Here is a 6,125-nt window from a genome sequence, read left to right as displayed (position 1 = left end):
TCTCCCATATATATATATATATATATATATATGGCATTAGAAAGGGCATCCATCTGTAGAAACCAAGCCAAATCAGAATGGAGTCTAGTCCAGCTTACCAATTCCATTCAAACTGTCTAAACCATGCCAGCATGGAAAACAGATGCTAAATGATGATGATGTATGTATGTAAATATATATATATATATATATATATATATATATGATTAAAAAAGAAGAATGGAGAGTTAGTAAGGATATTAAATTTATTTATTAATATACTGCCAAACAAAGCCTATGAATGTTTCAATTCAATCCAATATATAATTGCAAATTCAAAGATTGGAATAAATCCAAAGATTAGAATAAAATCTTTGGATTTATTCCAATCTTTGAATTTGCAATTATATTTTGGACTGAATTGAAACATTCGTAGGCATTATTTGGCAGTACGTTAATAAATTAATTTTATATGCTTACCAACTCTCTATTCTTCTTCTTTAATCATATTTATACATATAATAATCCCATATATATCAGATAGATATTCCTCAATTGTGTTCATGATAAAACCACTGAAATTTTGGATATGATAATCCCTTATGAGGCTAAGATATCCTTGCATGGCAGTGAGCTGGCAGAATTGTTAGCACGCCAGGCGAAATGCTTAGTGGTATTTCGTCTGCTGTTACGTTCTGAGTTCAAATTCCACCAAGGTCAACTTTGCCTTTCATCCTTTCAGGGTTGATTAAATAAGTATCAGTTACACACTGGGGTCAATGTAATCAACTTAATCCCTTTGTCTGTCCTTGTTTGTCCTCTCTATGTTTAGCCCCCTGTGGGCAATAAAGAAATATATATATATATACACACACACACACAGAGGGTACAATGGGCAAATTGTCACCATTTTATATTTTTAATTTCATGTGTGCACATTGTTTTTGATTTCGTTGATTACACAGTATAGCAGCGTCAGTTGGGCACTGTCTGTGAGAAAAACAGCACCATGACGCAGTTCACTCTTCAAAAAATTTGTAAACGACATGCTGTACTGCTTGGCATTTGCACCAGAAGCTCCAATACAAACATTTCAGAGTGTTTGGGTGTCAATCTGAGGACAATGCAGAGGATTCAGAAAGAGATGGATGAGTCTATTGGTGATTCCGAATGTACAACAGCTCGGAAAAAATACTCTGATTGTTCTGATAAGAAAAGAACTCCTGAATTTATTGGTGAGATCCAGGCCATGATTGACAATGATCCCTCCAAGTCAATCAGGTCCATTGCCAGGGACATGGGAGTGTCTGAGTTTCTTATCAGGCAGGTAGTGCAATGAAGACATTCGGTATTCCTCATACAAGATGAGAAAAGGCCAATTTTTTACCAAACCATCAAGGACAAAATGAATGACCATGCTACGAAGCTTTTGAACAAACTCAAGCATCCCCTCCAACTGAACATGCTTTGGTTTTTCTCAGATAAGAAAAATTTCAGCCAGGATCAGATAGTGAACACACAAAACAACCGTTGGCTTGCTGTGTTCCCAAAACATGTACCGAGAGTGATAAAAATTAAACATCCCATCAACATCATGATGTTTGGGGTGATTACTAGTGATGGTGACGTTATGCCTCCATTCATTTTCCCACATGGCCTTACACTCAGCAAGGAGGCTTACATCAAGTGCCTGGAGTAGGTAGTGCTGCCTTGGGTCAAGAGGGTGGCTGCTGGAAAACCCTATGTCTGGCAACAGGACTCTGAACTATGGCACACAAGCAGGAGAACCCAGTCGTGACTGTCAGACAATTTCTGTGACCACATCATCCCTAACATCTGGCCACCTAACTCCCCAGACTGCACCCTGCTTGATTATTATGTGTGGGGTGCAGTTGAACAAGAGATCAACAAAACTCCTTGTAAACACCAAAGATGAACTGAAGGCAAAGATTATGGCAGCGTTCACCAACTTAAACAAGGAGACAGTCCAGAAGTGTTGCAGAAGATTCCAAAGTCATCTGGAGGTTGTGGTCGAAGCCAATGGCAATTTTATTGAATAAATTTACTCTTTAGTATTTCAAGATATTTTTATGTAATTATGGTAAATACATCTGTTAAAATGAGATGTCAGTGTTATTTTCATTTTTGCATAATTTGGACAACAATTTATTCACTGCACTGTGTGTGTATGTATATATATATATATATACATGCACAATATATATATATATATATATATATATATATATATATATATATATGTGTGTGTGTGTGTGTGTGTGTGTGTGTGTGTGTGTGTGTGTGTGTATATCACAGTATCACAGTATCACAGTATTGTCCAGTCTATTGGATGTTTACATCACTGGTCACAATGTACTTTACCTTGTTTTAGCTATTGAATGATGACATCTAGCAACAGATAGATAAAAAGACAATGAAGAAGGCAACAGATACAGGTGTCACACATGTATAAAGAGCAAAAAACCCAAAATAGATGTATTGTCACCAACACCATTTAAATGACTGCTTTGACATCCTTACATAATTAGGTGGATTTTCCCCAGTACTATGTATCATTTGTTTCATTTGTTATCTCATTCATGAGATAAGCAGTTCATGAGATAAGTAGTTTGTCTCATATCTTCCTAGGTCTTGCAATTCCACAGTCTCTATCAACCTCAAATGATTTGTACTTCTTTTTGTTGTTGGCACTCCATCGCTTACGACGTCGAGGGTTCCAGTTGATCCGATCAATGGAACAGCTTGCTCGTGAAATTAATGTGCAAGTGGCTGAGCACTCCACAAACACGTGTACCCTTAACGTAGTTCTCGGGGATATTCAGCGTGACACAGTGTGACAAGGCTGACCCTTTGAATTACAGGCACAACAGAAACAAGAAGTAAGAGTGACAGAAAGTTGTGGTGAAAGAGTACAGCAGGGTTCACCACCACCCCCTACCGGAGTCTCGTGGAGCTTTAGGTGTTTTCGTTCAATAAACACTCACAACGCCCGGTCTGGAAATCAAAACTGCGATCCTATGATCGCAAGTCCGCTGCCCTAACCACTGGGCCATTGCGCCTCCATTGTACTTCTTTATATAACCGACATTCTCCATACACATCACATATAAGTAGCAGCACAGTCTTCTCCCTATTTCTATGGATTCCTTGTATATCAAGTGTTTCTCTTAGCTTACTTATGCTCTGTTGTTCATGTATTAGATGTCATGGAGTGTATGTCAACCAATGACCTCCACAATACATCCAGCAGGGCATGCGTATCTCATCGCTTTCCAGCTTTAGCAATAACTACATTTATCTGGACAAGTGGAGTAGAATAATGTTTTGCAATTTTCAAAATCTGTTTGCAATTTAACAATTATTAAATATTCTTTAGTGCATCTAAAAAAAAAAAATTAAATGCTGTGAACATAAGTATGTAGTTGTATTTCTGTAATTAAATGAACTTGGTTTAATTACATTATTAATCATGAATACATTCATATAAATATTTGTTTATACAAACAAAGGCCACTCAACAACACCCTTGATTGTTCTTTATTTGTAAAACAACAGGTGGGAGAGGAAGTGGATTTAAATCTTGAAATACCTTTCCAATATAACTACAAATGGTTCTTGTGGGAAAACACTTATATAATTCTAATGTTTCTCAACAAGTAACAGTTTATTAACAAATATCTGTGAACCTCTTGTAATATTTTCAAGGATTATTGAGGAAATGAGTTCAAAGCACTTAGAAACAATAATTTCCAGTAGACAGCAACATTAGTAACTATTATGCCATATTGCTAGTTTATTCTATTTTAATAGCTTGACTTAAGTGTTTCACTGTCAAGTGATTATCTATTATTACTTGCTCTGCTGTTGAATGGGTTGAGAAGTTTACTATTTGCCCAAGGGACGGGTGGAGCATTATTGCTGATATACAAGTTAATAGTTAATAGTCAATATTAATAACTCATCTATTACAGCTACTCTCTCTGATTCAGACTCATGATAATTTGTTTTCCTCTTCAAACAGAAATATTAAGTAACTCAGAATATACACGATATGTAAGAAGATTACCAAGCAATTCAAACTAAAAATCTGTAATAATTTTCTGTCAAATCACTTTATGAAAAATGACAGTGTACTGAAACTTGTTTATATATTTAAGTTTATATACTAATTTTATACACATATTTGTGTACTGCCTTGTCACATATATTTATATGTGAAAAGACACATACACACATAGATTGCTAAAATACTCCAGCCATGTCAAAATGTAATTTGAAAATATATGTTAATTAGAACGCATATCTTTATGCGAGGAAATCTTCCATTTAAGCAGAATATAATCCCCTTATGACATTCCAGTAAAAGAGGATGCAATTCTTTACTTTAGTAATTCAAAGAAATAATATACTTGCTTTAATATTTCAAGTAAAAAGGTACCAGCTCTCTACCTAACAGGAAAGAACTTAAGGAAAAGAGCCCATAACACAATTCCAATTACATTTTTATGTCATTCATCTTCCTTCATATTAATTGTGTGCTTGACTGGGGCATGAAAGTCCTCAGTTCTTATTTGCTTCTCTCCTAAAATATTGATACAAATAGTTGTTCCTACTCAAAGAAAAAAAACAATTAAAAATAACATAACACTTTAAAATCCTAATTTTATATTTAGGGTGAGAACAATTGTTCAATGATAGAACACTAGTTTTTGTGAGTTATAAAAATCTTTGATTTCATTATTTCAACTTATGATTTCATTATCTTTGTTTGCTTTTTTGTTGAAGACAAGGCCCTTTGACTGGCTGGTGCTGCACCTCTGAGAATAACATCTGTTAATTATACCACCCCAATCCTTCCTATAACTCCATTTATGCCTCAGAGTAAAAATATATTTTTAGAACAGGAAGAAGACATTGAATTGAATTAGTTAAGCAAATGAAATTTAATCCTAACTAGGGCTGCTTGTGCACTGTAGGTGCACCAACATCTCTAGATACCCAAAATTTCTACATACCAAAATCTCTAGATATAAAAATCCCTTAATGCCATAATCTCATGACCCAGAACACTTTCTACACTTTCCTGGATGCCAAAATTGAAAAGTAAAACTGTTGGATAATTCTCTTTCCTCTTCTCTTATGCTTTTTCACTCTGATTCAACCTACACCCATATATTAGCAAATCTGCAAGCCACTCATCCTATTTCTCTCCAGTACACAAATTTCTCAAACTTTATCTATAGTCCATTTTAACTGTCCAGGTAATGTTCTTTACTCAAACTATACTTCAAAAAGTGATGTCTGCACATATATAGATTATATTTTTCTTCTCACTTACCTCTCTCATTGTCAAATACTTCTAGTTATTCAATAACAAGTGCTTCTAGCATCTAGCAACAAGTATTTCTAATTATTTAGACACAAAATCTCCCACTTGCTCTTCTAAAAGTACCCATTTCTTTTGCCACACTCAAAACACTTCCTATCACCAACAAATCTTTGATAACATTTCTCCCTGTATAAGGTGGTGAACTAGCAAAATCCTTAGCACACTAGGTAAAATGCCAAGCTGCACTTTGTCCATCTTTATGTTCTGAGTTCAAATTCAGCCAAGGTTGACTTTGTGTTTCATCCTTTTGAGGTGAATGAAATAAGTACCAGTTGAGCACTGGGGTTGATGTAACTGACTTACTCAATCCCAGGAATTGCTGGTCTTGTGCCAAACTTTGAAACCAATATTTCTTCCTGTACCAAGGACATTTATCTTACTTCGTCTTTCTCTGAATTCATTATCCTTTATGACTTCAATGTTCATAACTCTTCTTGGCTCACACACTTATGCCATATTGATCCTACTATAGTAGAAACTGATAGTTTTGCAAACCTCAATTCTCTACTGCAGACAATGTTTTTGGTCCCTTGCCAAAAGACCCACAACCAACTTCATGGAATACTTCATTCCTTCACTTCTCAACTATGATGGCCTGTGAGCAGTATTTTCATGGAGAAAACCTCCACATTTGAAGCCCATCTTGCATCCAATCCCACACCACATACACTAGTTAAATCTCCTTTACAACTAACCCTTCCCACTCTACAAGGTTTACCACCATGCCCCCCCCCCC

General features: G+C 35.5%; 1 protein-coding gene across 1 annotated transcript in view; it reads right to left on the bottom strand.

Moving 5' to 3' along the window:
• Positions 1-6,125, bottom strand: part of LOC106879565 (myosin-IIIb) — a 114,320-nt gene that overhangs the window by 59,172 nt on the left and 49,023 nt on the right. The gene's annotated exons all lie outside the window — the stretch shown is intronic.

Source organism: Octopus bimaculoides, chromosome 2 (genome assembly GCF_001194135.2).
Source record: "Octopus bimaculoides isolate UCB-OBI-ISO-001 chromosome 2, ASM119413v2, whole genome shotgun sequence".
Taxonomy (NCBI): Eukaryota; Metazoa; Mollusca; class Cephalopoda; order Octopoda; family Octopodidae; genus Octopus; species Octopus bimaculoides.
This window is presented reverse-complemented; position numbering and strand designations above follow the sequence as displayed.